The following is an 18,163-nucleotide window of genomic DNA, read 5'->3' as shown; positions in this document are numbered from 1 at the left end:
AAAATTCACAATTTTACAAAATACAATTACTCTATGCAGTAAAAACTTTTTACCAAGCATTATCAAAAAGCATGACACAAAGCAACATGTAAAGACCACAATTTCCTTCCAAATCTTCTCCATAGAGTATACAAGTCTCTATGTAGATTAAATGAATCATAACTCACCTTTACAAATATTTTAGGAGATTCAGAACAGTGTCAGATACACACACCAATATTTCTTTAGCAGAGCAAAAGATATGTTCTCCAGACACTGCAAACCATAAAGGCACAGAAAACCTCTAATTCTACACAGATATCCCTTTTTGTTAACCAATCATATCTCTTCCCTCTCTATTTTCAAACCAACACCCTTCCCCCCCTCAGCCCTTTCTACCTGTTACCATAGCAACTCCCTCCTCACTGAGCTCCCAGGGTTAAAAGTTCATTTTACAATGTTGCAAATCACCTCAGCAAGGATGTTTGACCTGCGAATACACCAGCTTATCTGGTGCAATGTTTCTTTAAATGACTTTTTTTTAACCATTCAAATTACTTCTTACACAGAACACAACCATGCACCCTAACTTTCAGTTTTCAACTATCTCATTTTACCAATCATTGCTTGTGATTCAATAGCACTGAAACTCCACAGGTTTTTTTTTGCAAACTCCTATTGTTCCAACTGCCATTTCTTTTCCACACTTCATCTGACTGCATCAGAATCTCCTCTCACCATGTATTCTGTCTGGAATATTGGACATAGCTATATCCACTGGGCTCAAAGGTATGCAGCTTCCAGAAATTTCCACAACCTTGACTTACCAAATGTGAAGATTAAATGGATTAGCCACAGAGGATTGAACTGTCACCAATTGATACCATTGGTGAAAACCTTTTTGCATTTGCCACACCCTGACCTGTTAATTGTGCACTGTGGAGGAAATGACTTGGGCACTTTGACTGGGGTAGGTCTGGAAATGCTTATAAAGGACACCTTTGATCAATTGATGGCACTTTTTCCTCAAACTGCCTTGGTATATTCCAATATATGCCAAAGGCAGAAATGGAAGTGGTCCAATCAATTTTGTCCACAATTTGAGAAAGCACGGAAACATGTGAATAAATCTGTTTCTGCTTACATGAGAGACTATGGAATGGGTTCAATATACAATAATAACTTGCGTTACAACATGCAAGATATCTACAGGGGAGATGGTGTGCACTTTTCTGATGAGGGGAATAGAATATTCCTCCTGAATTTAAGACTGTGCATTCGTACCTACTTGTAGGTACATAAATCAGCCACAGAACCCAAAAGCCCTTTTCAGGGCTACCCTATCTCTGATCACTCCAAATAATTATCTTTTTCTAACTTTTTTCACTATTTTTCACCAAAGTACGCTCCCCGGTACGCTTCCCGGTGCGCGTACCGGGCGCTACCCCCGCGAAAATTTAAAAATATATATATATTTTTTGCCTATATGGGCCTCCTAAGACCCCCTCAGAAAACCTAGAGTGTCAGGGAGTACCTACCGTGCCCCCTTATACCCATTCCCAACGTTGTTTGTCTGCCATTTTCTGACTCAAATCTACCGAAACACAAAATGGAGGACTCCCGTTGCGCTTACCGGTACACGTACTGGGGCGCTCACCGGTAAGCACTCCCAAAAATGTTAAAAATTAATTTACATAAAAACCACTGGAGACACTTTCACCAAATATAGAATAGCTCATACTACATAGCAATCCCTACCATTTTCCCAAATTCGATGGAATTCCATTGAGCCATTTGAGCTGTAGCACTGTCTAAATATCCTGACGTAAATTATTTCACAAAAACACATCTGAAGTGTTAGAATTGACAGCCAATTAAAATGTTACTTTCATTTTCTACTTTTTTTACCTGACATTTGATTGGTTATGTACCTGAATATATATAAAGAAAGAGAGGGAAACACAGCCATTTTGACTACTACTTCCTGGTGTACAATTCAAAAGGATTTTCACTAATAACTTCAATTGCTTTTTCAAAGGTAAGATGTTTTTTGGAAAACTGAAGTATATTGTGCACTTTAAGTTAATTTGGAAAACATTTTCTGATAGTTATATACTATCCCTCTGTAATAGTTATAGATTGAGATAGGCTTCTCTGTTATAGTTATGGATGGAGTTAGGCTTGTCTTGTATAATTATGAATTTACTTAGGTTTCATCACATACACTTTTTTATATTTCTACTTCCAGCCTGATACCATACACTGCCCAAAGATAACTTCACTGTTAAAAAATTGAAACTACCTGTCTGAACTTAAAACCAACAGTGCCCTATCTCTACTGATATATTTATTTTTTATGCAATTTACAGCAACATAATGGAAGGAGATCAACATAAATTTAATATTTCATTCGAACTTGATCTTCAGGACAACCCAGAGGAAGAGATTAACAATTCAGATTTTTTCGATCAGTCTCTTGATGAAGAGTTTCTGAAATATGTGGAAGAAATGGAATCATGTAATCCAAATGAGGACATTCCTGACGAGATAATGTTGGAAGTCTTATTAAATTTTGAAAAATCAGAGCAATAAATGTATATTTAATAATTAAAAATTGTTCCAGACATTATTCTTTTTTATATGTAATCAATGAAATAGTACCAAAATGAATATAATATAATGTGAGACTTATAGTATACTGGGCAACTTTTTTGTTTTACAGAGTAATTTTGCTCATAGATACTTCCTTTCTCCCACTATATTATCTCCAAAGTGTATTTGACATCTCTTTTTCATCTCCTGCCTCCATGTTCTTTATGTTTTCCTGACAGACTATGGTATGTGGGTGTATAGGTGTGTGTAGGTATGTGGGGTATGTGGCTGTTGGTGGGGGTGTGGGTGTGTAAGGTGTGTGTGTGGGTGTGAGTGTGTGGGGTGTTTGAGTGTAGGTGGATGTGTGGGTGTGTGAGGTGTGTGTGGGGGTGTGTGGATGTGGGGGGTATGTGTGTAAGATATGTGTGTATATGTGGGATGTGTGGGTGTGTCTGTGAGGTGTGGGTGTGTGTGTGTGTGTGTGAAGGGGAGGTGTGTGTGTGGGATGTGTGGGGTGTGTCTGTGACGTATCTGTGTGTGCGTGTGTGTGTGTGTGTTGGGGGGGTGAGGTGTGTGTGTGTGTCTGGGTATTTGGGATGTGTGGTTGTGGGTGTGGATGTGTAAGGTGTCGGTGTAGGGCTGTGGGGTGTTTGGATGTAGGTGGAGGTGTGCATGTGTGAGGTATGTGTGGGGAGTGTGTTGGTGTGGGGGGGTGGGGTTGTGTGGGACATACTTGTAGGTACATAAAACAGCCACAGAACCCAAAAGCTCTTTTCAGAGCTACCCTACCTGTAATCACTCAAAATGATTATTTTACACTATTATTTTCACTATTTTTCACAAAGTACGCTCCCCGGTACGTTCCCCGGTGCGCGTACCGGGCGCTCCCCACGCGAAAATCGTTTTCTTTTTTTTTTTACCCGAGGGACCCTTTTATGGCCCCCACATCAAACCTAAGGGGCCAGGGGGGGTCTACCCTGCCCCCTTTTCATTATTTTCCCTTTTGTTTTTACCACCTCTTGTGTCTCGATCCTACCGAGACACAAGATGGCGGCCGCTGCGGACTGTTTCGAATGTTTACAGACACCCGAGGACCAATCAGCTTGCCGTGCGCAAGTCGCGTGGCGCGCCTGGAGCGCTCCCCGGTGCGCGTACTGGGACGCGCTTACAGATATATACATTTTTTTAAACCTAAATTACTCAAATCCACTGGAGCACATATCTTGAGACATAGCAAAGGCACATCGGGCTACCAGTCCCTACAATTTTGTCAAGTTTGGTGAAAATCCATTCAGCCGTTCGAGCTAAAAGTGCGACCGACCGCCCTATGGAAATTAACATGGGGAAAACACGTTTTGGGACCCCCCTTTTATCTCGGCCCCCGCTTGATGAATCCCCCCCAAACTTTCAGGGAAGGAGCGGAGAACCGCGAGGCAAAGTTGCTGAAAAATTCAGGCTGATTTCTCAACCGACGGCAAAGTTATTCTAAATAGAATGTTGCGATTTCCCTATGAAAATCAATCCTAACTATATATACCTACTGGCGACCGCCAGTAGGTAATATATATGTATATATATATATATATATATATATATATATATATATATATATATAGCCTAAACATCTACGTACGACCCCCTGAGCAAGCCTATAGGGTCAGAATGTTTCTACCTTGCCCCCTTTCCTTATTTCTCAACTTTGTTTTACTGTTTTCTTGTGACTCGGTTCTAGCGACGAACAAGATGGCTGCCAACCCTTCCTGGTTTGGAGTGCTGACAGGCAGTTGACAGCCAATCAGCATGCAGCTCGTGCTCGTAATTGTACAGATTTCCGTACGCGTACGCCGCTTTTTCTTAAAAAAAAAAATAGAGCCTAAACATCCATGTACGACCCCCTGAGCAAGCCTAGAGGGTCAGAATGTGTCTAGCCTGCCCCCTTCCCTTACTTCTCACTTTGTTTTACTGTTTTCTTGTGACTCAGTTCTACCGAGGCTCAAGATGGCCGCCAACAGTTCCTGGTTTTGAGTGTTTGCAGCTCGCGCTCGTAATTGAACGGATTTCCATACGCGTGCTCAACTCCGTCTCTAGATATCGCTATGATTTTACTTGTAATTTTCTCAGGAAATACTGAACGGATTTATACCATTTAACAAAAAGAACAATCTGAGAACCAAACTCTACCTCTCTGCCAGATTTTGTGTAATTCCGTTCAGCCGTTCGGGCTGTAGTCCTGGCTAAAGGTCCCTATGGAAAATTGCATGGGGAAAACATGGGGAAAAAAATGTTGTGGATTTCCTATGGAAACTAGGTCCTAACTATAACTACCTACTGGCGACCGCCAATAGGTAATACATATATCTAAACAAAGAGATATCTCTATTTCTTTTTTCTTATAGCCATGGCTTCCCTGGAGGCTGCCTGTGGCCCCCACGGAAAGCATATGGCTAGAAAAAAAATGTGCCCCCGCAGGGGGTCGGCGACTGAGCAGGAGGACCGACCCCCTGCCAATTTCAGTGCCATTTTTTATTATATACTAAAATATATTACAATTTGGGGGGATCATGTCCCCCAAGGAAAGCCAACATGATAACATAAAGTAATATGCCCGGGGGGGGGGTCCGGCCCATCACCACAAGGACCGACCCCCCATTTCGGCACCATTTTGGAATTGTTCTTTTTTTTAATTGTTACAATTTGGGGGGCGATTGCACCCCCCAAGGAAAGCTAACATTATTAATTAAATGATTATGCCCCCGGGGGGGGGGGCGACCCATGACCACGAGGGCCGACCCCCAAAAAGACATCCCTGGTGTCTAGTGGGGTTTCCTGGCCATGGCTCTACAACCAGGAAACCCGTTCAGGAAGGCCTCGTTTGAAAGGGGAGACTCTTCCTGTTCAAACGAGGCCTCCCTGAAAGCTGGGGAGGCCGTTTACGGCCTGATTTCCCCATCGGAGTCAAGCACGGCCTTACCTGTGGCTGTCCCCGGCTCCGGTGGGGAAATCAATGATGTCAGAGCGCCTCGCGGCACGCTGACGTCACGAATGGGCCTGGTGGGGGCAGGGAGACGCGTAAAGCTTTGTGTGTCTCCCCCGAGGAAAAAAAAACTCTGATGCTTTGCATCGGAGATTTAAATGGGGGCCTCCCTGGTAACGGCCAATGGACGTGCGCCGCACCAGGGATGTAGCCGACGCAAGCACCAAAGGGGTTAAAGGAGCGGATTGCTTCCAAGCAAGTCTCTTTTCTACGAGTCCTTGCTCCATCACAAGGGTTCAAAATCCACAGCTAGGCACTTTGCAAAAAAAGGGGCAGTTTTCACTGTAAAAATGTGGTGTGTCCACGTTGCGTTTTGGGCCGTTTTCTGCTGCGGGCACTGGGCCTACCCACACATGTTTATCATGCGACTTTGGGAAATGTGAGGTGGTTGGAATTTTGTGGATCCAAGCAGATTACAGAACTTTCCATCACAGAAATGTGCGGAAAATGTGTTCCTTTTGACAAAGTTTTATGATTGCAATGGGTTCTGGATAACAGAACCTGGTGAAAGCCACACTCTTCACCCCATCTTGGATTCCACTGGGTGTCTAGTTTTAAGAAATGTATATGTTTGTTAGGTTTCCCTATGTGCCAGCAGATTGTTCTGACAGAGCTATGGTTCAATGTCTCAGCTAGGGACTTTGAAAAAAAGGGTCTGTTTTCACTGTAAAAATTTGGTGTGTCCACGTTGTGTTTTGGCACGTTTCCTGTCGTGGGCACAGGGCCTAACTTCACAAGTGAGGTACCATTTTTATTGGAAGACTTTTGGGAATGCGAGGTTGGTGGTTTTTTTGACAAGGTGTGCGGTTTGCAAGGATACTGGTTAACCAAACCTGGTGAAAGCCACTCAAGTCACCCCTTCCTGGATTTCTCTGTGGGTCTAGTTTTCAAAAATGTATAGGTTTGCTATGTTTCCCTAAGTGCCATCTGAGCTAGGGTTCAAAATACACAGCTAGGGACTTTGCAAAAAAAGGGTACGTTTTCTCTGTAAAGATGTGGTGTGTCCATGCTGCATTTGGGGTAATTTCCTGTCGCGGGCACTAGGTCTACCCATACAAGTGAGGTAGTCATGTTTATTGGGAAACTTAGGAGAACACAGAATTGTAGAGCAACTATTATTACCTATTGACTTTCTATGAATTTTTGCCTTCCAAATGTGAACATTTGAAAAATGTCCCATAATTCACATGCAAGTATGGGTTCCCCTCAATTTCAGAGATGTGCTAATAGCTACAGTTTCTAAACTCTATATTTTGTTCCGATTTCGTAAATACATAGGTGTCTTTCATACCTATTTTCCACTCTTTAAATTATAGCAAATAACTTGCTACACAATGAAAAACCATTGCAAGACGCTGCTCAGTTATTGGCTGTGGGTTCCTCAGGTTCTTGGTGAACCAACAAGCCCTATATATCCTCACAACCAGAAGGGTCCACTGGATGTAACAGTATATTGGTTTAAAACATCTGTTATACTTAGAAGGCGTTACAGGTGAAAAGTATGGCATAAATGGCTGTTTCTTCAACTCATTTAAAATTTTTCTTATTTTCAACTGCTAGTTTCTATACAAAAAACTTGAAGGATCTACAAAAATGACCCCATGCTTAATTAGGAATTTTGTCTTCTTTTCTGGAATGTATAGCTTTCTATGATCCATTATTGCTTTCATACCCATTTCTACCACTAACTGAAAGGAGGTTGAAAGCACAAAAAATAGCAAAAATAGGATATGTTCCAGTAAAATGCCAAAACTTTGTAAAACATTTTGTTTTTCTGACAAAAGTCTTTTAGTCCCTGAAAGCTGGGAGGATAGTTATTTCAGCACCACAAACCCTTTATTGATACCATTTGCAGGAAAAAACAACAGACGTGTTCTTCTGCATCACTTTATTCCCATTTCCCCCCCAAAAAACAAATTAGCTGTATTTTGGCTAATCTCTAGGTCCCTTTCAGGGGAATCCACAAACCCTGGGTACCTTTGAAATCCACATGATATTGGAAGAAAAGGACACAAATTTGGCGTGGACACCATATGTGGACAAAAAGTTACAGGGGCCTAAGGGCGAATTATCCCAAATAGCTAACAAAATGGCTTAGCACAGGGGAGGGGGCTTGTAGGCCTAGCAGTGGAGGGTTAAAGCTTATAGTATTGGTGGGCTGCAGAAAACATGGAATACAGTTAACTTCTTTTATATGGTTGGTTATATCTCATTCTGTTGTCCTTCTAGGCCCTCTGTGTCTGGTAGAGTGAGGGGAGGGATGACAACTCATGTCTGTAGACATTAATTGTAAGACTGATACTGGATTCTTGAATTTGCTAGTGCTCAACTTCATTTTTAAAAAGCCCTAAATATTCTATTGCTTAACTTCTATGGCTCAATTTGACAGGCAAAGGTGCCTAAGTATGTATTGGCTTAAATCCTTTTTCAATGCCTAAGCTAATAAAAATGTCAAATATATAGTGGTATTAATGGAGATTTTTATTATACATCCTTGACATGTTAATTCCATGGACAATGCATACCAGTTAGATAATCACCAACATCTGGAGCACTCCAAACAAGGAGACTTTCTTAGTTTCATCTTGGCTGATCATAATTTTACGTTTGCGATTCTTTTGTTAAGGGCATGGAAGACATAGGACTTACCCTTATTTTTATAAGTAGAGGTTATGTAATGACCATTTACTATAGTTATATTTCTGTTTACTTAGCTAATTATGTTAAAAATGTTAGAGTTGCTGAGAATCAGCATAGCAACCATAACCCTCTTACCAGAAAGTGGGAACAAGAGGAGAAAGAGTTGAAAAATGAGGGCCCAACAAACCAGTTTTTAAAGTCAACCACACAAGGACTTAGATTGAAATGGAACATATATTGGTCCCAGATAATTTTTTGATAACTAACTACTGTCTGTGGGCAGAAAGTCTATATTTCTTTGGAGGGTCACATCTCATCCAGAGATAAATGTAGGTGCCTATTGTAGGGTTTGTAAATATATTGCAGTATATTTAATTTGTGTAGAGACCAAGCAAAGAAAATCCAATAATAGATGGTTCGATCACAAAAGCTCACTGGCTCAATAACACCTGCTGAAAGTGCTGAAGAAAACTCCCAGAACCACATCAGAAGTCACTAGATGTTGGAAAAATAATAAGTTTGTTATAATTGAACAGAAAAATTAAATTAAAAAAGATGTCCGTCACCAACTTTTACAAGCTTGCAAGTTTTCATGTAACAGAAGGTTCTTGGAAATAGTCAATTGTCCACTTTTTACTGTAAACGATAAAGGTGTAGTAGACTTCAAGAGGGTTTATGGCCCAGACTCTAATGAAGTATTAGCTATCAACAAGGAGAGTTTCAATTATATGTTTAATAGCAGCCAATCCCGACATTGTCCGGGTATGAAGTAGAATGTGTGTAATGTGTGTATTTGGCAAGGGCAATTTATTTTAAAATCTCGCGGTAGACAACATTTTTTGTTTCATTAGAATAGGGACGGAGAAGTCCCAGCTGCAGCCCTGGTTGATGTTAGCAGGCGCATGTAATTGGTGTAGTGATCCGCCGCCTGAGTCCGGCTACAGCCCTGGTTGATGTTAGCAGGCGCGTGTAATGTCGTTGAATGAGAGAGTTTCAGCCGCGGGTAAATCCGTTTAATGAGAGAGTTGAGTGACAGCGAGTAGGAGAGGCTGCAGTAATTGTCCCCGCAGACACGCTCATTTGCGTGTTACCCCGCTTGAGGCCCAGATGCAGGCCTGTTTGATGTTAGCAGGCGCGTGTTCCCCCGCTTGAGGCCCAGCTGCAGCCCTGGTTGATGTTATCAGGCGCGTGTAATTAATGTACTGATCCGCCCCCTGAGCCCGACTGGAGCCCTGGTTGATGGTAGCAGGTGCGTGCAATTTCGTTGAATGAGAGAGTTCAGTAAAAGCACGCAGGAGAGGCCGCAGTAACGTTACTTACCAGGCCTCCAGGTGAACGCGTTTGTCACGCCCCCAGCGCACGGCCACAGCAGACGATCTTCTGATTAATGTACCACCCACATGGCATGAAGGGCGGAACGTAGCACACGCCCCCAGCGTTTCTCACGCCCCCAGCGTGCCCCTTGATACAGCGCAATTGCTTTCACATGGCATGAAGGTCGGACACACGCCCCCACCGTTTCTCACACCCCCAGCGTGCCCCGTGATGCTGCGCAGCAACATAATTGGAGCTTGTATGTACGACTCATATAGCATGAAGGGCGGACACACGCCCCCAGCGTTTGTCACGCCCCCAGCGTTTGTCACGCCCCCAGCACACGCCAACAGCCCACAATGTGATGACCGTACCACACGCCCCCAGCGTTAGTCACGCCCCCAGCCCACGGCCACAGCACAACGCAGACACGCCCACAAGGGGCTACTTTGCTGGCACGGTTCTTTTACCTTTTAAATGTAAAGAAGAGTTGGCTTAACGGCTAAGGCGCTCGACCTCGGACCTGGGGATCTGGGTTCGAGTCTTGGTAATGACGCCAAACATCCTGTGATTCTGGGCAAATCACTTAATCTCCCCGTGCCTAACAAAAATGAATGTGTGTCCTCATGTAACGTAACTGGTGCTATGTAAAGTGCTCTGATACCTGAATTCAGTTCGGGTCAAGTTTGCGCAATATAAAACTGCAAAAAAAATATGTATATATGGTGTCCGTCTGCATAGCCTATGTCCTTCTGCTGCAACTGCCCTTTCCAACGCTGTATTGGGTGTTGTGATTGGTGCTGTGGTTACAGAGATTACCCGCCTCAAAGGTTTGGGCTCTCTCTTTATAATATTAGTATGGATCTAATACGGCACCAAGCCCAGATGGGGTACCTGCTGACCTATATAAATAAGACCCCTCTCATAGGGCACAAATATTAACAAATATTTTGAATTCTGCATGCAAAGTGGGTATCCCAGTGTCACGCTTTAGATCGGTTATCGTACCTGTATTTATAAAAGGACAGAGGGATGACATGCAATGCTACAGGCACATTTCTCTCATCCACTCTGTGGTCAAGATAATGGGATTGGTCATCCTTTCTAAATTAACCACTTGAATGATAGAAAATTGCATACTGTCTGACTTGCAATGCAGTTTTAGAGCAGGCGCGGGCACTCTGGATCAGTGTTTACACTAACAGATGATACTGGGGAATTATAAAGTTGCAAAGGGTGATTTGTTCCATATTACGTTGCATTTTGACTGAATTAACAAGAGTAAATTATGGAAAGTCCTTTTTAATATGGAAGTCGTCAGAAACATAGTTGATTGTGTTACATAAATGCATAAATAACAACTGTGTAACATATGATCTAGATGGTCACTGTACCACACCTTTTAAACTTCAGTGGGGGTGAGACAAGGGTGTATTTCAGCACCACTCCTCTTTCCCTCATAAATTAATGATTTGGTCCCAAAATTATGCGCAGCATGGAAAGATATTCCACTGGTGGGAACCCAACTCATCCGAGTACATCAACAATGCAGTGATAACGAGAACTGATGTTGGCTTTCAGCAGCTCCCTAAAACCTTTAATGATTTAATGAAGTTTGGATTTAAGTACCGTCTATAATACATCACACATATTGGTTATGGGAAGTAGGGGCACTGGTTCAAAGAAAGTGCATTAAAGAGTGCAGTGAGATCGTCAGGGTGTAGGCATTTCCCTATCTTTGTGTCTTATTTGATGAAAAAGGGTCAAGGGGGCCATTAGTGGCAGGAAAAAGAAATTTGATGGCAATAGTGGTTATGGCTGTGTTTGAATTTGCCTCCAAATTGGGCACAAAACCAACTGAAGCTTTGAATAAAATATTTCAACCCAAATGCATCTCTATAGTAAGTTATGGCAGTGACATTTGGGGATACAAATATACTCCTGGACTACAAATAATAGAAAATAGGTTTATGAGGCTTTTATTAGCTTTACTAAATTGTACCCCTTCTAATATTGTTCATGAAGAACTAGGGGTAAGATACATGCTAAATGCTATGAATTTGAACATGAACGCATACACACACCAATTCAATAATGAAGTGCAGCAGTGGCGTGGAACAGGAAGCTGCAGAGAGACAAGAAGGCCTCTCCTTAAGGATCATCTAGAGGTGCTGAGGATTAATTCTCTCGGAGGAGCATTCTGCCAGGATCAATGCCTTTCTTGCCATGCAGAAAGGCATTGGAAAGTTCATGGAGCAGCGGGGTAAGTTTATATACCTTGTAATGGTCTATTGGCTATTTTTGGAGCAAAACCCTGCCACTCCCTCCGCAAGTCCGTTGCGGTTGCCATTTTGTAGACTGCCAGGTCCACAGCTATTCACGGAATGAATTGTTGGATCTCAGACCAACGCCTAGATCTATGGCCTTATTCATACTTATTTCTTCAAGGTTACCTACAAAGCAAGGGCTGCCGGCACAGCTCGCTACATGGTGGGTGTGCTGCCATGGGCTGCAAACCAAAGAAAATAAGAATAAATAAAACTTACCTTGCCGCCGGGTCCTGTGTCTTCTTTCTGCTTACCTGTGTCCGACTCCAGGTTGGAAAGGAAACAGGCAGGTAGGCTCCCACTTATAAGCCAATTACAACACTCCAATGGAGCATTGTGATTGGTCTGAGCACCATGCCACTGTGCTCAGGCAGGGGCTGGAGAGTTGGGCATGTTTTACATGAACGCTGCAATGGAGCCTGCGTGGAGAACAATGGAGTATGCAAGGCTGTTTGGTGCGGCTCGAGAGGGCCTTCTAAGCAGTCATTTTGCACTCAGGAGTGGTTAAACCACTCCTCCCTGACCTGTACCGTAAGCAGAGCAGAACCGCCCACCCGCCCACCAGCAAAAAAAAGCATAAATTTGTAATAACTAAAAGGTATTACCATTTTAAATGTTTGCTTCTCGCACTGCTAGAAAGCATTTGGGCTACACTCCCCCGCCATAGCGGAGGAGTCACCACTGCTACAAAGACAAGTCAACAACAACTTAATGATTCTGTAGAACTAAAGAAATTCATACACATGCATAAAGGTGAAGAAATAGAACTTATTGATTCCTAAAATGCTTACTGCATAATTTATAATGCTGAATTTTTCTTCTCCTCTGGGTTCTCCTTCAGAGTGGTCTCTAACCTTCTCGCTACCCCTTTCACCAACATTATCTCTTTGTGTTCTTCCACTATGCTTAAAGGTTTTTCATCATTGTTTCTCTTTATTCACAACTGTGAAGTCTTACTACTCCCATTTTTCTTCCTTCCTCTTTCTTATTCTGTTTCTTTCTTGACTTTTATTTTACATATCTTTGGATAAAGCTCCTCTTTCCTCATGTAGCTTTGTGCTCTTTTGTTTCCATCAGTTTAAATGTTACATATTATTGCTGGTAAAGTTCTGGTTTTTGTTATAGGTTTACTAAGGCTTGTTGTCTTATGCTTGTTATATATCCTACCTATGAGTAGTTAACTTATTGTATCCTGTAATGTTAAGGACCATCTCAATCCTTTTAAGATGCAAAGAGTGTTATCTAACTGATCATGATTAAATTATAAAATTGCTTTATTACAAGAAATGCATCTTTTTTTTTTTATTCATCCTCATCTCCACCATGGTTGAGATCTGCCAAACCTCTGAACAAGGAAGAAAAGCATATCGCGGTGCTGGCATGCTGTCTCAGTCAAAGACTGGCAAGGGTATAAAGGGTACAAGCGGAGGATGGAGCTGCCATGACCCTACAGCTATGTCCGTCACCATGCCGATCTTAGCACCTTGTATTTAATTAGACAGATACCAACCATAAGCCAATATCCACCATTGCTTATATCCACCGGTGCGGCAAGAAAGAAGGCGAAGTGGTTTAGCAGGGAGAAAAGATCATGGCTTCATAATCATCGGACCTGGGAAAAAAAAACCAAAAAAAAAACCAGTACGGCTAGTGAGACCAGTCAAATATATGCCAAAAAGCTCTTTTATCTGGATTTCCAGTACTGGCGAGATCTAATTTTGATATTTGTAGCATTGAGGTACGCCAGTCATGTAGAGAAGGAGGAGAAGCCTCTTTCCATCGCTTGCAGATTTCTCTACGGGCTACCAAGATAGAGTAAAACAAGAGATTATCGGCTGGACTTCGCTTCTGAACCACTACATCGAAGATTACTAGCCGAAGGTCCATAACCACTGTAAAGCCAATAGAAGTTGTAAGTATAGTGCTAATTGAATCCCAAAAAGATGACAAGTGGGGCAATTGTAGAACATGTGTGCGTCAGAAGCCGCCACTAGACCACACTTGGCGCATGCCACAGGGTCCCCTGTTGAAAAGTTAGACAACCTCTGAGGAGAGTAGTAGGCCCTATGGATGGTGAAAAGGTGGTTTCTACGGAGCCAGGCTGGTTTGACTAGATCCCACAAGACATTACAGGACATTTGCCATAAATCGTTCAAGTTCAGGCTAGGCATCAAGAAACCCCACAATAGGTCTGGGAGATGGAATTCCCTGTCAATCTCTTCCAAGATTAGGTTGTACCATAGGGAAACTTCTTTAGGTATAGATGGTTTGTCAAGCAAAGAGGATTCCAATTGACTGCCTCCCCCTAGAGGCATGTTATAGTAACGTGGGGTTCTAGCCGGCTGTGCTTGTGCCCAACTTGATATTTGCAGATATTTCAATCTAGAAAAGTTAGGGCCCGCCTTGCTCGCTGGATGTTCCCAAGAAAGCATAGCCCCTTCCACAAACAGGTCCCCCCATGTTGAAATTCCGGCGTCTTTGAGTGGGATAATCAGAGTATCGTTTACCCAACCCGGGGCAGCTGGGAGATCCCATATAGGAGATCTGTTCGAGTAGTATCCTAGTTTGGTTGCAGCTCTGAGATTGGACCAAGTTCTTGCTAGGCCCTGCAGCACCTTCAATTTAACCTTTTTAAAGAATTTAGGGTGGCCAAACTTGAAAAGAAAACCCGACTGCCCAACTCCTTCACCCTGTACTAGACCCGAAAACATCTTCCCTATACCTTGATCTGATGGGATTTTTAGCAACATTCGTGCGTGTGTCATCTGAAAAGCCCACGCATATATTTGAAGGACCGGACCAGCCAAGCCGCCTTTCTCCCTACGACGCCTTATTTTCTTCCATGCTATTCTTACGCTTATGTTTTTCCAAATAAATGAAGAGATGTCACTCTGCAACTTTGCTATCAGAGATGTGTCAAAATAAAGTGGTACACTATTAAAAATAAAAGTTAACTTAGGTAGAATGGACATTTTCACTAAGTTTGCACGACCCAGAACCGTCAGAGGGAGATGGCCCCAAGACCCCATTAACTTCTGGCAGTCTTTAGCAACTATGGCAAAATTGGTGGAGGCAATCAGATTGATGTCTTTAACAATTCTTAATCCAAGATATCTCAAGTTCTTATTTAGTTGCTCGTTAAACCCTGTTACATCACTATTCCATGCCATAATTTCGGTTTTGGAGGCACTTACCTCATACCCTGAGATTTTCCCAAATTCCAGGGCTAGGTTTATTGCTGCCGGGAACGCGGTGCTAATCTCTGACGTCATGATCAAGATGTCCTCTGCATACAGGGACACCTTTTTTTCCCAATCTCTGTATTTAAAAGGCTTGATGTTGTTGTCCTCCCGAATTTTTTGAGCAAACGGCTCTATATATAGATCGAAAAGCAGGGGGGATAAAGGGCAACCCTGCCGTGTTCCCCTTGTAATAGTGAATGGTTCGGACAGACCTCCGTTAACCAGGACAGATGCGGATGGATTATGATATAGGAGCTCCACCGCTCTGCGGAAAGCCACACCGACGCCAAATTTTTCCAAGGCCCCCGACAGGTACAACCAATTGACCCTGTCAAAGGCCTTGGTGGCATCCAGCGTGACGATAGCCAGAGGTATAGAGGAACTTGTCGCCATATCTTTTGCTCCTATAAGGTCATACATCAGCTCAAAGAGCTGGCGACCCTTGACAAAGCCCTTCTGATTAGAATGAAGGACTGCAGGAGCAACCTGGCCCAACCTCTTAGCCAGGAGTGACGCAAAGATTTTATAATCGGCGTTAAGAATTGAAATAGGGCGGTACGAACTACAGTCGGTGGCAACCTTACCTGGTTTTAGGATAAGAGTGATGGATGCGTTATTCCAGGAAATTTGAGGTAGTGCTCCTTCCTGCAGAATTTGGTTGAATAACCCAGCGAGGAAGGGTGCAATTTCCCCCGCAAGGTGCTTATATATCTCGGCCGGCAAGCCATCAGGCCCTGCCGTCTTACCCCCCTGCTACTTTGTATCGCCATCACCACCTCTTCCGCCGTAATCGCCTTGTCTAAAGATGCACTTTGATCGGGAGATAGCAATGGTAATGAAATACCATTTAGCCACTCTTTTATATTATCGGGAGAGATGTTCTTGTCCTCCTGATAAATGTTCTGGAAAAAGTCTTTAAAGGCCAACCTTATTTCTAGATCCGAAGATACGGTCCCAGCACTAGTTGTTATAGAATCGATCTTATTGCGTGGGATGTATGACGTTACAACGCATGCTTTTACCACGCATGCTGTTACAGCGCAGTTTTTACATCGCATACCATTACAACGCAGAGCGCTTTTGGGTGTTGGATAGTGAATAGTTTAATTTACTATTCCAACTCCAGTCCCCGTGGACACTAGGGAAGGTTATTGGATAGTAAATTAACCTATTCCCTATCAGCATAATGCGTTGTAATAGGTTGCGTTGTAATGACCGCGTTGTAATGGTAGTGCGTTGTAAAAGTTTCGTTGTAAAGGTTGTTTACCTATTGCGTGTCTGATCCGTTCTAGATTTCCAGGCCAGCAATTTGCCTGCCCCTTCTCCAAATTCGAAATGGGCTAGTTTACTAGCTTCCCATCTCTGGAGGATGCGCTGATTGAGCACAGCAGCCAATTGCCCCTTAAGTTCCAACAGCTTCTCCTGGTTAACCAATGTAGTAGGATTGAGAACATTACTACAGGCATCTAGTTCATTTTGCATTGATGCCAGGTTGGTCTCTATAGATGCGACTTCTTGAGTGTACTGCCTCCTAAGGAATACAGTTTTATTCTTAATAACCCCCCGCAGGGAACACTTTAAAGCGTCCCACACAGTACTAGAGCCCGCTGAGCCGATATTGATTCGCAAAAATTCTTGTGCTTCTGATAAAATATATATGATGTCATCCGACGATGAAAGAAGGGAACGATCAAAAGACCATGACCTAGGTGGGGATTGGATCAAGCCAACAAGATCTAAAGAGACTGAGGAGTGGTCCGACAGGTGCGATGGTAAGTGTTAGACCTGCCTGCTTCTGGGAAGACTCTAACCACTATGATTTATTTTTGTCCCCCTTAACCTCCCCAGAGTTTCTATTTTTATTTTTACATGTGTCCATCAGGAGTTTTTTTTTTAATGCTGTCAGGGGGCTAGGTGTTCCTTGGCGATGACGCCATTTTTCCCTCATCACTTGTGAGGCCTAGTCACCCCCTTGAAACCTTAGGGATCTCCAGAGACCTAAAATGGTGTCCACCAACTGCCATAACGGACACTACTGGAGGACAGGTCCATAGGGTAACATTAGGGAACCTTCTGGAATTGACTAGAGACTTCTGCAGGTCTCAGGCCACCCTATATAAGGCCAGTGACCAGCAGCCATTTTGTGCTGACGCCAGAGTAGAGGAGTGAGGCAGTGGTGAGAGGAGGTGGACACACTGAGAGCAGCTAGTTTGTCACTGAGGCTGACAGTTACTTCAGAGGATTGTTCCCCCTTCAGCCTCTGACCGATCCCTCTCTCAAGACAACAACTATTGATAAAGAAATCGAGCTACTTGAGGAAGCAGCCACTCATATCTTGGAATCCCATTACATCCTCTCAGGAGACCCTTAACTGGAGATATTCCTAGCTACCCCTAACCAGCGCTGAGCTTACCGGAGTCGTGGAGTAGCTGAAGTGAAGGCGGGTGTCTGTGGCACCCTGGCGACCTGAGGAGCGAGGGCGCCGTGTGTGGACATCCTTCCTGTGAGACCAAAGTGAGAAGTGACTGGAGGGAAGCAGTGGCGCTGCTCCGATCGGCATCGGTACCCCGGGGGCACCGGCCGCGTCAAGGGAGAAGGTAGGCGCTTCCGCGCATGTCCAGCGTGTAAACGCTTCTGTGGAGGCAGGAGGGGCCTAGGTTCGAGCAGGCCCGGAGGAGGCAGAGCAGCGTCTGTGTGGCGAACTACGTCCTCCCTGGGAGCCAGCGCGCAGAAGCGGAAGGGGAGTGAGCGCGTTCGCGCATGCCCAGCTGAGCAGTGCCGACTGAGGAGAACCAATCACGTCGGAGCACCGGTAGCTGTTCCCCCATCCTGAGGAGGCAGAAGCGCCGCTACAATCGTCATAGTAAGGAGCCGGTGGGCCAGAGAAGCTCCCTCGATCTCTCCCGACCGCCGACTGCTGCCAGGCTTCAGCGCGAGTGGGAAGAGCACTCGCAGCACATCCAGCAGCTTACAAGTAAGCCGGGTAGAGTGGGGACGGGAGGCAGCAGCACCGGGAGAAAGAGACAAGACGGTGG

Source organism: Lissotriton helveticus, chromosome 4_2, assembly GCF_964261635.1.
Source record: "Lissotriton helveticus chromosome 4_2, aLisHel1.1, whole genome shotgun sequence".
Taxonomy (NCBI): Eukaryota; Metazoa; Chordata; class Amphibia; order Caudata; family Salamandridae; genus Lissotriton; species Lissotriton helveticus.
This window is presented reverse-complemented; position numbering follows the sequence as displayed.